At 42.9% G+C, this 16,119-nt stretch overlaps 1 protein-coding gene across 1 annotated transcript in view; it reads left to right on the plus strand.

Moving 5' to 3' along the window:
• The window catches only part of THSD4 (thrombospondin type 1 domain containing 4), a 270,621-nt gene that overhangs the window by 108,285 nt on the left and 146,217 nt on the right, over positions 1-16,119 (plus strand). The window lies entirely within an intron of this gene.

Raw genomic sequence — 16,119 nt, forward strand, 5'->3', positions numbered from 1 at the left:
GATGATGATGATGATGATGATGATGATGATGATGATGATGATGATGATGATATAAACATTTCCAAGCTTTGGATACCAGTATGCTCATTGCTTTAGAGATAGTATGAACAAATCCATGCACACATGTGCTTTGTTAGACACCGCCAAAATTCGTCTCTTTGAGCTTGGGTCTATCTATAAAGAGAGACCTGTTGGCAAAATTGTGTGATTAAAAATGAAAGAGCTTGTAATGTCAGCTGCTATGGTTTATTAGCTCAGTCGATATTTCTATTCAGGTGATCTAAATGCTCAGTAAATGACTCGGCGTATAACAAATTTCTGCATCATGGCACTTGGAACATCAGTTGAAAACTGATTGACATTTGACTCATGGAAGCAGATAGTTCTCTAAAGGTTGAACATTTTGTGAAAATTGTGCTGAATATTGTCCAAATAGCTGGCATTGGTGAGTCCCACGATGTCAGTGTTTGATCTTGATTGTCAGTGTTGGATGGCTGGGACATGACGGATTGGATTCATTATTTCCTCTCTCAATTTAGTCATTGTAGCTTCCAGGGAAAGTCAAAGCTTGAGCTGTTCTAGGACCCATTTATTTGTCTTTATGGCTGTCCATGATGTCCTCATCTCTCTTCTCCAGCATCACATCTCCAATGAGTTGATTTTCTTCTTATCCACTTTCTTCTCTGTCCAGCTCTCGCATCCATACTTGGTGATGGGGGAATACAAAGGCTTGAACAATCCTCACGTTTAGCATTTCCTTTGTCACCTGACTTTCCATGGTGTCTTTCCACCATCAGACAATTATCTTTTTATTTAGGCAGATCTTTGGTGCTTAAATCACTTCTCGGTCTTGCTTTTCCAGCCTACACATACTCAGGTCCATCCCCCAAAGGACTTGGTTTCCACACCTTTCTTTATGTAGAGAGATCTTGTAGCACCTTTGAGACTAACTGAAAGAAAGAAGTTGGCAGCATGAGCTTTCGTAGACTACAGTCTACTTCCTCAGATGCATTTGGACAAGAGCTCATGCTGCCAACTTCTTTATTTCAGTTAGTCTCTCTGCATACCAGTTTGACAGACTAACATGGCTATATCTTTGAATTCTACCCCTATTTACTTTACTTTCCAGACCTCTCCCCCATCTTGCACACATGTTACTTTCATATCAAGAGATGCTAAACCAATCTGAAGCACTGGTACTTTAAATTTAGAGATGCACTAAAAACAATCAGATTTGAAATATGATTTTGCTCTTGGAAATGTCGCCTTCGAAATTGAGTGAAAGTCTATGTGGGGAATCCAATCTCAGAATGCTGGCAAACGTTTTGATCAACTCGGTTGCATGTTGATTAAAGAAGAGCTTCCTCCTCGTTTGATCTGAAATGAATTGCAATGGAAGATTATATTTTTAGCTAAATCTGCGATGCAAATAGTAAATGGACACCCAAGCCAAAATAGGAAAAGAAAAGAAAACCCCAAAACAATGCGCGCGCACACACAACCGCAGGGCAGGAAACTGATAACTAATTAAAAGCAGCAGGAGGCAACAAGAAAACACCAAACATGGAACAACAACCCGAAGGGTCTTTGCAAAAACACAGGCGTCACCAACATCTGACAAATGAAGTGTTTGTGTGAGATTTGTCATAAAAAAAATGACCTGGCTCTGTTTTGTTTTAGTGCACCTCTTCTTTTGGTTTTTGGAGCCGGTCATAAATGAGTGCCGCAAACACAATAAACATTTACTTCAATTTCTTTAAAACAACAACAATGTAATGATTATACAATGGATTATGCACATATCCAATGTTCCAAAGTTCACTACATCTAGGGCAGGACTTATTTGTAAGATTTGGGGTATACTTGGCTTAACAGAAGTACAAGCAAATAGGACTTTGAGGTTATTGTTGAGCCAGCAGTGTGATGCTTCAGCAAAGAAGGCAAACAATATTTTAGTCTGCATTGACTAAACAGATGGGCCAAATAGAGTGGCTTCTGGCTGCTTTGGGGGGAATGGCGTTCAGATGACACATGCCCCCAAAGCAGCCGGAAGCTGCTCCGAAGCAGTGCCAAGGTGGCAAGAGCTGGCACAAAAGACTTCTTCCAACCCAAGTGAAATGTCCCAAAGTGGTCTGTAGAAATAATGCTGTGGTAAAAAACAGTGAAACCCACTTTCTGCACAGAAACCCTCCACATGTTTTTCCCACCACAGAATAATTTCTATGCAGCCCATTAGGGTTTCTAACTAGTCTTCACTTGCAAATAGCACTCTGTCTGTGTGTGTTGGGGTATGGAAAAGTTACATTGGGCCTGAACAGTCAGGCCAAAATAAAGCTACTTCGGGTCACTTTGGAGGTATGCTGTTTAAATGACACACACATCTTAAGAGGCCAGAAGCTGTACCAAAGCTGTGCTGCAGTCCTTAGGACTGGATCGTGGCTTTTGTGCGGCTTCTGGCCTCTTAGGACACATGCATCATTTAAACAGCATACCTCCAAAGTGACCCGAAGCAGCTTTATGTTGGCATGTCTGTTCAGGCCCATTGTTTTGCTACCACTCTCAGTATCCGGCCGCCAGCAAGACCACAGGGGTTTCTGGGAGTTATAGTCCTAGAAAAGCAACTTTTACAAACTTCATGGAACTTCATGCGCATTAATGCTCCATTTTTTTCTTTCTCCCTTCTATTGAATTCAAGGTGACAATAGATGTTTTCATATGATTAAGTTGTGCACCGAGGCAGGGTGCCTTTACAGTGGTCTTGGATCAAGACTGCATTATAGCAGCCAGTTTCTGCTTTCAACAAGCTCGGTGTGATCTTCTTTTTCTAGCTTTTACTGCTGTTTGTGCATAATCGTATCTCCAAACAGGTATGTTCCCAGGCATTGTACAATGTTCTGGCTCTTAATCCTTTTTGAGAATTCAGACAGAGCGCAGAGTGATGCTGCAACAAGCCGCTCTTTGTTTGTGCTTCATACTTGGCACTGCCATTTCATTCTTGACATAAGTGCTGAGATCTTCTTTCTCATCCTAATGCTCTTAGCCAAATCTCTTGTTGCTTACGGGATGAAAAATGTCTCCAGAATGACCTTGTACCTTGAGGTACCCTGAAAGCAATCTCAACTCAAACTAAAAGACTAACTATGGGGTGCTGTGGCTTCAACGTTGGACCAGGACTGTGAAAGACCAGGGTTTGAATCTCTCTGTTCAGCAATATAAGCTCACTGGGTGATCTTTGGCAAGTCACATGCTCTCATGAATTGAGAAAGGCATTGACAAAGCTCCTCAATCCCACCTTCAATCAAAATGTCTTTAGTAAGGATGCAAATGTTTACCGTTCTGCTAGAAATGAGAAAAGGAACGAACCCCACAAATGCAAATTGTTCAGCTGAATGTTCCTTGGCACGGTAGTGATGGAAATGGATGGTAACCAACTCAGCCATTGCGTTACCTGTTGGAGGGACCAGAGATGTGACTGAACATGCCTTCCCTTCCCCGAGGGCCTGGATAATTTCATCAGAGAGATTAAACTTTTCCGTCTTCATACCAAAGCTGGCTGCCTGGACAGGAAACTGTTTCTGAATCGAGTTGAATGGTGCAAAGAGAATCTGCCAGGATAACTAGGCTGCGAATTGGTATCCAAATGTTTTCTCTTGGGGATGATAACTCTGTACCAGTCCACCGTAACGTAACGTTCACAGCAGTGATGGACCTGGCCAACTCCAAAAACTGCACCAAAGGCAGAGATCAGAAGAAAAAGAGATCTTAATGGGCAGAGTAATGAAACTCCTGGTGTTACTTGGAATAAACACCACAAATATTCTATTAGCTCAAGGCAGCGGCCGTGTATGGCTTCCCATGTGAGTGGGAAGGTTTTTGCAAGCTTTAAAGAGCTAGCCATGATTCTGGACCTGTTTGGGGGATATAGCTTGGGTTCACACTTAGTGTGAATTCACCACTCCAGTGACATGGGAGACGCCAGCTGCCACATTGTCAGGGTGCTGTTTTGATAGCTAGGAACAAGATATTTCTAATGTGAATGAGAAGCTGCATCCATGTGTTAGAGCAGTGGTTTCCAAATTTTGGTCCTCCGAGTGTTTTGGAATTCAGCTTCCAGAATTCCTGACTGTTGACCAAGCTGGCAGGGGCTTCTGGGAGCTGAAGTCTCAAACACCTGGAGGACCACTGTTTAGAGCACAGGTGGGTAAAGTGTGGCCTCCAAAGAAGTCTTTGTAGAGACCATGACCTCTACCAGATAACCCTTTTTATGTAAAAAAAATTATATTGTCTCACCTAGAAGGCCCTGAGAATGGATTTTTAAAAAAAAAATATGTTGCACCACACATGTTGCTAAATATTGACTGGAATATTGCTGGTATATTGCCTCTGCGTAAGTGTCCCTGTAGAAGCATTTGGACATATGAACATGACTGTGTGGCGTTCAAGGGTGCAGAAGTCAATTTACACATGCCATACCATTGCACATGGATGAGCATTGGACATGGTGCACCTTGACTATTACACATGGGTGCCCACTGGAGTACATCAGACTTTGTTCAGGAGTGCACATGGAGCATTGCATGTGCTGCTTCCTGTGCACACTTGATCTTTTAATTTACTAAGTATGGTTGCATAACTCCATAACTATCCTGGCTCAATGCTACGGAGTTCTGGGAAATGTAGCTTGTTGTGGCACCAGAGCTCTCTGACAGAGAAGGCTAAATGTTTCACAAAATGACAACTCCCAGAATTCCATAGCGATGAGCCGTGGCAGTTAAAGTGGCGCCAAATGAGATAAGTTCTGCAGTGTGGATGCAGCCAAAGTTACACGCTGCCTCCTCAGTGTAGGAACTTGAGCATTAAAAAAAGTGATGTAAAACCAGAAATGAACATCTGCCCAATTCCTGTGCTACAATGATGTTATATGAGGATATAACAAGCTGTTATACCCTAAGTGAGACTCCTTGCTCATGTACTTCAGTTTTGCTGTTTCAGTTTTTGGTAGAGAGATTTCCCATCACCTGTTATCTGATCCTTTCATCTGGATACTCCAAGGGTAAATAAATCCTGGAGCTTTTTGTATGGAAAGGATCAGAGCTTCTAAAAATTACTTTTGGGGGGTTACAACTCCCAATATCTCCATAATTGGGTTTGGCTATAATGGGGAGTTGTAGTCCAAAAATGAACCTTTTCCCCCCAGCTCTGTAAAGGTCCTCAGCTGTACATACACATGCCCAGGTTCACTTGCAACCAAATGGGTAGGCCATAAAAGCATCCTCTACAGTCGAGGCTGAGAATCTGAATTTTATTACATGTTCTGCAGAGTTTGTTTGCTGTTTAAGTCTATTTCAAATTGTTTTGGAAAGTTGAGATGGTGCTTGCAGGCTGCAAAGTGCCTCTCTCCCTCCCTCTTCCAAAAAAGATCTTTGAATAGATGGAATCATAGAATATGGTGACATCTAATGTTCATTTGATGTATTGTAGCATCAACCTGGCTTGTTTCTGGCTGAATTCAAGGGTCTGCTGAAGTGGGAGGCAGTAGGAAAAGAGTGTGATATTACACTACCTGGTTGTGGTGCTATTCTTCTACTTGAACTTTTATGGCTACCTCCTGTGCAACCCTGGGGTTTGTAGCTTAGGGAAGAGCTTTGAGAATTTTTAAATGAGCAATTTATAAAGCAACTAAAAAGTCTAAATTTGATCAAGCTTTTCTTTGACCCGGAGTGATCTGTGGAGTCTGGTCTGCACAATCGTGTTGTCTTTTCAGTCTAGTGACTGCATTCAAGGAGTAACCGGTGACTCATAAAGCAACAGGTTTGCCTTAGCACCTTGGGTTGTTGTCTTTGACATGTTGTTACAAAAAATGGGATTACCTGAGGACAGGGTGGTGGTTTTCAATGGAATTATGATGTGCCCCGTGGTGAGAGGGCGGTGTTTGCGGAAAGCCGTGAAGCACACCTGCGCTGCAATGTACCAAGTTAGCTTGGAGCTGCAGGATTTCATATCTCTGTATTTAGAGCTCATACTGTATATACCCATGTATAAGTCTAGAAATTTTAGTCAAAAATTGACCCCCAAAACCCTGAGTCGACTTGTCCATGGGTCAATGTAAGTACTGTACTTTAACTCTTATTTAAAAATGAGCAATCCCCTGGTAAAGGGCAAGAACATAATATGTCCTGAGAACACTGACCCTCCTCAGTTATCTCATCCATTCAGCCTTTAAGATAAGCACAAACAGTGATGCCTGCTGGAATTTTGTAATCCTCCAGCTGAGCTAGCAGTTGTGTTATTGTAAGGCAAAGGTTGGGCAGGCAAGATGGTCTTGAATCAAGGCTTCTTATGGTCTGACTTCCATGGCATTATCTTTTGCACTGCCAGGGTTCTAGACCTTCAAACAACCAGTAGGACTAGATTCTATAGGGCAAGACCTCTTCAAAGGAAATTGCAACAACAGCAGCACACTGTGGCTTAGCAGCTGATGGTGTGTGTGTATGGTATGTGTGTCTTAGGATGGGTGTTGCTGTTGTTGTGTGCCTTCAAGTCATTTCTAACATATGGTGATCCTAAGACAAACTTATCATGAAGTTTTCTGGGGTTGAGAGTGTGTGACTCACCCATGATGGGTTTCTGAGGTCGAGCGGAGAGTCGAACCCTGATCTCCTGAAGGTTGCCATAAGTCAGCAATGATGTGAAGGCACACACCAACCACAAATAGAGGGAAACAAAGTTATGTGGACTTGCTGTGTATGTGGTTTGGGGGAACTGGCCTCTGCCTCCCATGCAGTTGTCCACCTCTAACTTATAGTATAGCTTTCTTCTTTCCCTGTGGCTACTGATGCTTTGAGCCCCTTTGAAAAACCATCCATGATAATGGTATGGATTATGACACCTGTGGAAGATGGCCTTCCAGTTAGAGGGAGAACTACATCACTGAATTCCTTATGAACACACAACTGCTGTCCTGTTGCACCAGAGTCCCCATGGAAGTAACTTACTGCATTGAGAACTATGCTATTTCTGCCTTTCTGACTTGTGCAGGAAGTTCTTAAAATGTGTCTGCTCAATGGGTTCACTTCAGGGTTTCTATAAGTCAGACACAACATGAAGGCACACAACAACAACAACAACAACAACAACAACAACAACAACGACAGGGCAGTGAGTTGAATTGGCCTTTGGTGCCATCTCGTGGATGATGCCCGTTACTGTGCTAAACTCACAAAAGCTGTGCTTCTTTAAAGCTATCTGATGTGGCAGACTGGCTGTTTTTTCCTCCCCCATGTGTCAGGGACTAGCATTACAGTTATGTCCATGAGCTACAACTCTTCCGTTCTTTCCTGGAAATTTGCCATGCATTGGCACCTGTCTGCAGACCACCACTTTGAGTAGCACTCCATTAAGGGATCTCAACCTCGCAAGCAGATGTCTGGGTTGTAAAAGTAGGCAGATAATATGCCTGGTTAGCAGCCCCTTGTATTGGGGGACGTAGAATACAACTGATATCAAGAGCCCTAAAGCTGGAAACTTTGCACCTTCCTCTTCTGGCAAGAAATGACCCATGAAACCTGGAAACTCAGGCCCAGGCCCTGAAGTCTGACAGCCCTAACAATAATATGCTCTATTTGCAAGAAAGCAGGCAGGGTAGTGAAAAGGATGAATATGTCTTTTTAAAAAGAAGATTAAAATGCCTTAAGAATGTCGAATGCATGTTCTCAAGATACTTTAACTATCCTGCCTTCCTTCTTGCTCATGTGATGCCGTCAATACAATGCTAAAACACAGTGGGACCTTAGTTTGGTGCCATTGAAGATACCAAAATCCATGGATGCACAAGTCCAGAGACTAGAACGTGGAACAATGGATGCAAACTGCAGGGAAAGAGATTCCACCTCAACATTAGGAGGAACTTCCTGACAGTAAGGGCTGTCTGACAGTGGAACACACTCCCTTGAAGTGTGGTGGAGTCTCCTTCTTTGGAGGTCTTTAAACAGAGGCTGGATGGCCATCTGTCGATGATGCTTTGATTTAGATTTCCTGCATGGTAGGGGGTTGGACTGGATGGCCCTTGCGGTCTCTTCCAACTCAACGATTCTGTGATTCTATGATTATATACACTGCTGTAGTAAAATGACATCACTTATAAAACATGACAAAATCAAGGTTTGCTTTTTGGAAATTTTGAGAGGGGAGATATTTTCATTCCATGGATGGTAGAATCCATGGATGCAGAATCTGTGGATTAGAAGGGACAACTATTTGAGGTTAAATCCAGTGTTAGTGTTTAGCTAAACTAGACCTACCAAATTCAGTGGGCTTAAGTGAGATGTGACTAAGTTCCATTTATTTAATTGGGTCTGGCTTAGATAGAACTAACCTGGAATTTACCCTGTTGTTGTATCTCACATGAAAGGAGTCTACTGTAAAAGCATCTTTATCAGATCCTGGTGGTTATCTCCTCCAGGTTTACAGTGCTTCTGGTCTTCATGCAGGTATTTGGCCACAAGATGGCGGACCATGCTAAAGAATGAAATCTACCTTATGTGTGAAACTACAGAATAAGGATGGAAAAATGCACTCACTATGACTGTTAGAATGGATTCATTCAGTCCGTGCTACTCAAAGCACTCTTTTGGCTGGTTTTGCCTCATCTTGTATTGTGCCCCTTCCTTCCTTCCTTCATGCCTTCCGCAACCCACATTGCCTGCTCTCCCTTCTCTCCTTGGCTCACTTCATGCTTCCAAAGTGCATTTGCTGCAGTGGGTCTAGTTTAGCTAAACCTAACATTGGATTTGACCTCATACAGTTGTCCCTCCATATCCACGGATTCCACATCCAAGGATCCCACCATCCATGGCATGAAAATATTCCCCACCTCAAAAATCCCCAAAAGCAAACTTTGACTTTGCCATTTTATATATACCATGCCATTTTATATAACGGGACTTAGCATCCATGGATTTTGGTATCCACAGGGGGCCCTGGCACCAAATCCCAGCAGATACCAATGTCCCACAGCACAGCACCTATGAGTGAAAAGGAAGGCAGGATAGTTAAAATATTCTAGCTCACTCTTTCAAGGAGGAAAGCTGGTTTTCTTTCTCCATGTGCTTTGGTGAGATCTGACCTTTTTAAACTTGGGATCATTGGTGGGGGTGGCCAGAAGCCTAATTCTGTTTAAGTGCTGGGGGAGGCAAATATTGTGTCCAGTTCTGGGTGCCATATTTCAAAAAGGACACTGAGAAACTGGAGCCTTGTGTCCAAAGAAGGGCAACTAAAATGGTGAAAGGTCTGGAAACCATGCCCTATGAGGAACGCGTTAGGGAGCTGCGTATGTTTAGCCTGGAGAAAAGAAAGTTAAGAGGTGATATGATAGCCTTGTTTAAATATTTTAAGGGATGTCATATTGAGGAGGGAGCAAGCTTGTTTTTGGCTGCTCCAGAGACTAGAACACAGAACAATGGATGCAAGCTCCAGGAAAAGATATTCCACTTCAACATTAGGAGGAACTTCCTGACAGTAAGGGCTGTTCGACAGTGGAACAAACTCCCTTGGAGTGTAGTGGAGTCTCCCTCCTTGGAGGTCTTCAAACAGAGAGGCTGGATGGCCATCTGTCGGGGATGCTTTGATTTGGATTTCCTGCATGGCAGGGGGTTGGACTGGATGGCCCTAGTGGTCTCTTCCAACTCTATCATTCTATGATTCTATATCATGAGCTGCTCTCCCTGCTCAAATTCACTTCCCTCATGCAAGAAATTCCTGGGTAGACTTGTTTCTTGCAGAGGAATTTAATCTAAGAGTCCACATTTTGCCCCATATCTCAGCTTCTAAAAAGATTAGAGGCGTACAGTTGGCCTTTTGGATCTGCAGGGGTTCTATTGCAGACCCCTCCATGGATGCCAAAAACTGTGGGACTTCAGGTCCCATCAGTTTTAATAGTGGCATGCTGGGCACATGGCCACACTGTTGCAGCTGCGTGCATGCACTACCATTACGGACAATGGGGCTTGAAGTCCATGGATGTGCAAATACATGGATGGCAAACCTGGGATAGTGGCGGGTGGGGTGTACTTTTTTGAATGAATGAAAGTTTGGAATCTGGGCCAGATGATGTTTCAGACAGGCACTGGGTGGCATGCCTCGAATCTGAGCAAAGCCTGGGTGATAGGGCAATGCTCTCTCCCCTCAATTGTGAATTTCATGCTGCTCATTAGAGATGCGTCAAATGTAGACTAAACTTCTGTTTATATTCATCCCAAATGTTTAAGATTTGGAATTGGTTTCACAGCAAACCTTTGGGGATCTGAGGCAATATATTCCGCAAGCCTCCGATATATAGCTATTCTAAATCAAATCAAATGCTTCGGGTTTCCTTGGAAAACAACATTGCTTTTGCCTTGTGTTATTTCCAAAGCGGGTGCGTAACTGCACCTCTTTGTTCCCCAGTGGGCCTATAACTTCATTTTTGTGAAAGAAAGAGCTCTTAGTGAGTATGTAGACATTCTGACTATACAACCCAGTGGGTTTTTTAAACCTAAAAACCAAACACAAAACACCTATGCTTAATGTTGAGGGGAAACATATATCAAATCCTAAACTCCCAACAGGCCTTGAATGAGATGGAAGTCATAGAGGCTGCTTGTACGAAAGGCATCCCAGGACTCCGCGTCAAGCGAGCGGATCTCAACCTCAACGTAAATTAGGACGCTTGCCAACTTACATAAATATACGACAGCCGGAGTGGGAGGGAATGAACTATGGGAACCGCCAGGTTTCATGACTGCAGACTGTGGCAAGCAACACACTTCAATATTACCCAGCCAAAGAGGTCATTCATATAAAGGAAGAAATATCTCTCTCCCAGGAACCTTGTGACAGTTGTATGTGATTTACTCAGCTGCTAATGTTGAAATGTTCAGTTTTGTGTGTCTGTGTGTATATATACACAGCAGAGGTGGGCAACGTCGGTGAATCCAGGGGCCAAGTTCCTGCCTCCAGGACTTTCTGGGGCCACACAGAGAAGCAACACATGAAATAAATCAAATCCACCCAGAAACTTGATGTCATTGGAAGCTTGAGTTGTTTAGTAAAATGAAGCACGAGGCTTCTTTCCCTTTAATGGTTGTGTGAAAGAGAATTTCAGCAGGTATTGACAACATTTGCTGAAATTTCCTCCTTTTGCACAACCATTAAAGGTACAGGAGGTCTTTCCCTTATTTCACCTGGCAGCCCTATCAAAAGGAAAAAAGTATAATTTTGATGTTAGATGTCTTTGAAAGAGAAATCACTGATCCTGAAAACTTGCTTTGGAATATATATATATATATATATATATATATATATATTATGTTAGATATCTTTGGTCTATTTAAAAGGGAAATCACAGGTCCTAAAGCCATCTAAGAGTCCCTTCTAGGTTGTCATAGGTTGGAAATGACTTGGCATCACACAACAATAGTAGCAACTTTTGTCAAGAGTTTAGGCCAATATTTTATAATAATAATAATATAGTAAAATTTTATTTATATACCGCCCTGTGGCGAACCAATCCGGGCAGTTTACAACATTAAAATAACATACAGCATAAAAAGAATATATTTCCCTCCCCCTTTAAAAAGTTATTAAACTGCATATCTAAATTAAAACCACAATAACTAGTTAAAACAACAATAAATTAAACAAAATACTGTAATACCAACCGATAAACCACTGCAACTTCAGTTTTAAAGAAAAGAAAAGGGGCTTTGGAGACATTACTGAGGAGGAGGGAGATCCTGAGGCCAGGATATTTTAGTCTGGGAAGGCCTGCCTGAAGAGATCCGTCTTGAAAGCCTTTTTGAAGCTGTCCAAAGATGTTAATTGACGGATCTTGTCCGGCAGGTCATTCCAGAGCCTGGGGGCGACAGCAGAAAAAGCCCTCCGGGAGGTTGCCGCAAGCGTCAATTTTTGAGGCTGCAACAAGTTCCTCCCAGAGGACTGGAGAGCGCGGGGAGGATTGTATGGGAAGAGGCAGTCTCTGAGATAGCTTGGACCCAAGCCATTTAGGGCTTTAAAGGTAATAACCAACGCCTTGTACTGGGCCCGGAAACCAATAGGCAGCCAGTGGAGGGACCTCAGAACCGGAGTGATGTGGTCCCTTCTTAATGTTCCTGACACAATCCTGGCTGCCATGTTTTGAACCAGCTGTAGTTTCCAAACCAGGCACAAGGGTAGCCCCATGTAGAGCATATTACAGAAGTAAAGGTGTGAGGTTACCAGCGCGTGTACAACAGTCTTGAGATCCCTTACTTCCAGGAAAGGGTGCAGCTGGCGTATCAGCCGAAGCTGATAACAGGCGCTCCTAACCGTCGCATTCACCTGATTTGTCATCAGGAGCGATGAGTCAAGGAGCACCCCCAGACTGCGAACACAGTCACTGGAGGAGAGTGTGACCCCATCCAGGACTGGAGGTTGCAACCCAATTCTTGGTTTCGGGGCCGCTACCGTGAGCACCTCCGTCTTGTTCAGATTCAGCTTCAATCTGTTTTTCCTCATCCAGCCATCAAAACTATGGCATTTTACACAGATGATAACACAGTTGGCCCTCCAAATTTGTCGTTTTGACTTTTGTGCATTTGACTGTTTGCGGTTTTGATTAAGTTCTCACTAGGAATTTCCAAGTCCTCCAGCGCAACTCTGAAAGACGTTGGCCATAGAGTTGTTCTGGAGAACCTGGAAGTTCCTAGAGGAAGCACTTCTCTGGGCATTTGTAGGTCCTCCAGCATGGTTCTAGGACCAACCTCTGGAAGATTCATAGAGCTGCACTGGAGGTCCTGGCGATCCCTAGAGAGATGTTATTTTAGGTTAAAAGAATAGTATCTTTTTAATTTGTGGTTTCCCCACATTCACGGGGGTCCTTCACCTCTAACCCCAGTCAATGTGAAGGGACCCCTGTACTGTTTTCTGCACAAAAAGGCTGTGGCTTCTTTTGCGTAAAAGCCCACCATTTTTCTGGCACGGTGGGGTTGGTATGGGCACATTATTGCAGGAAGGGTGAAAAATCATTCAACCATGTGCCAAATTCTCCTTGTCTTTCCCGGCGGAGATAAAGTTTTTGAAATACTTCATTCTATGGGAGAACGAACTCAGCCAAAGTTGACCTCTCCTTGTGGATCACAACTTTGTGTTTGTCTTCATGCCAGGAGAAAAGGTCTCGTTGTGCCAGCGGTCATGTCGGGCCCCAATTGCTCCCTGGCAGTATTTTATTTTAATGAAGGTCGTCTGTGGTTTCCACAGACTCCTGTGTGGTATAAATTAGAAACATGCCTGTCTGTATCTCTTGCAGCACGGAAAAAAGGGATGGGCCCAGACCCAAGAGCTTGTCTCTCTTATAGACTTTGAACGGGGGAATGAAAAGTAAAAGTAGTTTGCATAGATGTTTCCTCCTTTTCTTCCTCGCCGGGAGCCATACCAGTGTGAGTAAATGGTCGCTGCAGGTTGGCAGGCTGTTAGAAGAATAGAAATTAGAGATGGCAAAAAAATAAGAGGGAATGAAGATGATTAGGTCACACAAATGATTCCCTTGACAAGGCAGTCTGTTCTTTATAGTCTGGAGAAGGTGAGGGTTCCTGTCTCCCTCCCTTCTTCTTCTTTTTACTTCAGTTTAGTCTACGTTTGAGTTCTGAATAAATACTTGAGCAGGTGGGCTTCCTGTCGGGAAAGGAATTTTTTTTTTGGACAGTAATTTGGAAGAGCGATTTCCTCGCTTGAATCGAAACGAGGAGAAAAGTGCACAAAAGAATACAAAGGGGGAAATGAAGAAGGGGGGTAGCGTTTTGGAAGGCGGGCCGTTGGCTACGTTGGAAAGGAGTAGTTGGAAATCTTCCCTTTATTTTGGACTATCGATTCCCCCACTGGCCACGATGGCTATGAGATTTTCAGAGTTAGAATAGCTGAAAAAAGAAATAAAAGTCACTTTCCCAAGCTCTGCCTAGTCCTTTGGGCCTGGTCTGGCTTAGTTTGGGGTTCACCAGAGATTTTTAGGCTTTAGCAAGCCCCACTCGGTGAGTTGGCTACTAAGAAGCCAAAAATTATGACTACAGATGGTTGACAGATTTTTAAAGTGGGTAGCGAAGAAATTACACTACAGATTTCTGCTGCATGTTTTAGGAAGGATGCATCTGCACTGCATGTTTCAATGCGATGTGATCCTGAGATTTGTCGTTTGTTGTGGCACCAGAGCTCTATTTGCCAGAGAAGCCTAAATATCTCACAAAGCTACAAATCCCAGAATTTCCTAGCCATGGCAGTTAAAGCAGTGTCAAGCTGCATTAATTCTGCAGTGCAGATGCACCCCTAGTCTGAATGCAAAAGGAGGTATACAAGGTGCTGAACACCATTTGCAAATAGGTTTGATTGGGACTGACCAACACAATTCAGGCCAACATTTCTCAGTTTTGGTCTTACCAAGAGTACCAAAACAGAGCTAAAGAAGGCAACAGTCATAGAATCATAGAATCATAGAGCTGGAAGAGACCTCAAGGGACATCCAATCCAGTCCAAGTTGTGCAGGAATACACAACTTGGACTTTCAAAAGAAGGGATGTGAAGGTGGACAACTCCCTTCCTCATGACTGAGTTCTTCTCTTTCCTATCAAGGTCTAGACCAGGAGTTCCTAAACTCTGGTCCTCCAGATGTTTTGGACTTCAGCTCCCAGATTGTTGGCCAAACTGGCAAGGGCTTCTTGGAGTTGAAGTCCAAAACACCTGGAGGACCAAAGTTTGAGTAATAATGGTCTCAATACTCCTCTTTCCTCTCTAAAAAAACCGCAAAGCTGGCACTTAGAAATATAGAATAATATGGCCTCATCCTTCCTTTGGAAAGGTACATGTGTAGATCCACCACATCTCAGCCTCTTTCTGACTTCGGCTGGTAACCTTCTTTCCAAGTGTGATGTCTCCTCTATTTCATCACCAGGTGAAATGGTTCGGCATGGCTCCCTCATGGGATGGTTGCATCTTTTTGGACAACATTTCCCCAAATCCCCTTGTCCATAATGGCAGGGAGGATTTTGGTCATTGCAGTGAAAAAAGGAATGTTTTTAGGCTCTGACCAGGGAGGTAGAGGAAAGACAGATGATAAATAGATGTGATTTTATATATATATATATATATATATATATATATATATATATATATGGATTGGCTGCGGTGCTTAGAATTTAGAATAGACATGTTTGACATTTGGTGTGTTAGGGGAATTCCTTGTATTCTATTGGATTTTTGACCTGAGGATTTAATACTTTCCAGTCATTTATCAGTATTTCTAACCCTTTACAGAGAATGTATGAGTTTGATTTGAAAAAGGGTTATATTTTTTTTTACTATTACCCTGGTGGAAAATTCTCACCTTGCAGGGTTTTTTTTTTAGGGGGGAGAGAGGGAGATGTCAACTGTTCCAGACATATGTTTCCAACTTAAAAATGAGCATTAACATAAATACCTTCCACTGTTTGCTTGGATCTCGGCAGAGGGATTCATGTTAGGAATATGATGAGTTTTGTAGCTGGATTTTTTAAAACACGCTGCTTTCACTACAATGAAAGCAGCATGTTTTTTAAAAACTAAAATCCCCACCTACAAAACCATAGGTGAATAAATGTGAATAAAGTGAATAAAGAGCCAACGAGTCATCCAAAGGTCCCAATGATATTTTGGAAACCTTTCCATTAGTTGGCCCCCAACTCCCTCTAAAGGAGGTAGAAATGGATGACCATGGCCACTTTTCTCTTCTCTGGTTTCTATCCTGAATCGCAAAAGAGGCATCTGCGACAATTGAAGAAGGTATTTTCATAAAACTTATTTATTATTATTATTATTATTATTGGTGGGCCTCTTTAAAAATAAAAGAGTCTAGCACAACATTAGCCATGGAAAAATCTCAGGATGCATATTGATTCCTTCTGAATTATTCATCTGTTTCCTTGCTTTAATTCAGCTCTGCTTTGCAAGTTTGACCCACAGCTCAGAGTTAATGAGGAGCACCACCCGGTTGGCATGCGGAGAAAATGAATGGACTTCATATAGTGACTCAGAGTTTCTTACACACACACAAACACAAAACAACAACCCAGGACCACACTG

The sequence above is a fragment of the Sceloporus undulatus genome, chromosome 6 (assembly GCF_019175285.1).
Source record: "Sceloporus undulatus isolate JIND9_A2432 ecotype Alabama chromosome 6, SceUnd_v1.1, whole genome shotgun sequence".
NCBI classification, from domain to species: domain Eukaryota; kingdom Metazoa; phylum Chordata; class Lepidosauria; order Squamata; family Phrynosomatidae; genus Sceloporus; species Sceloporus undulatus.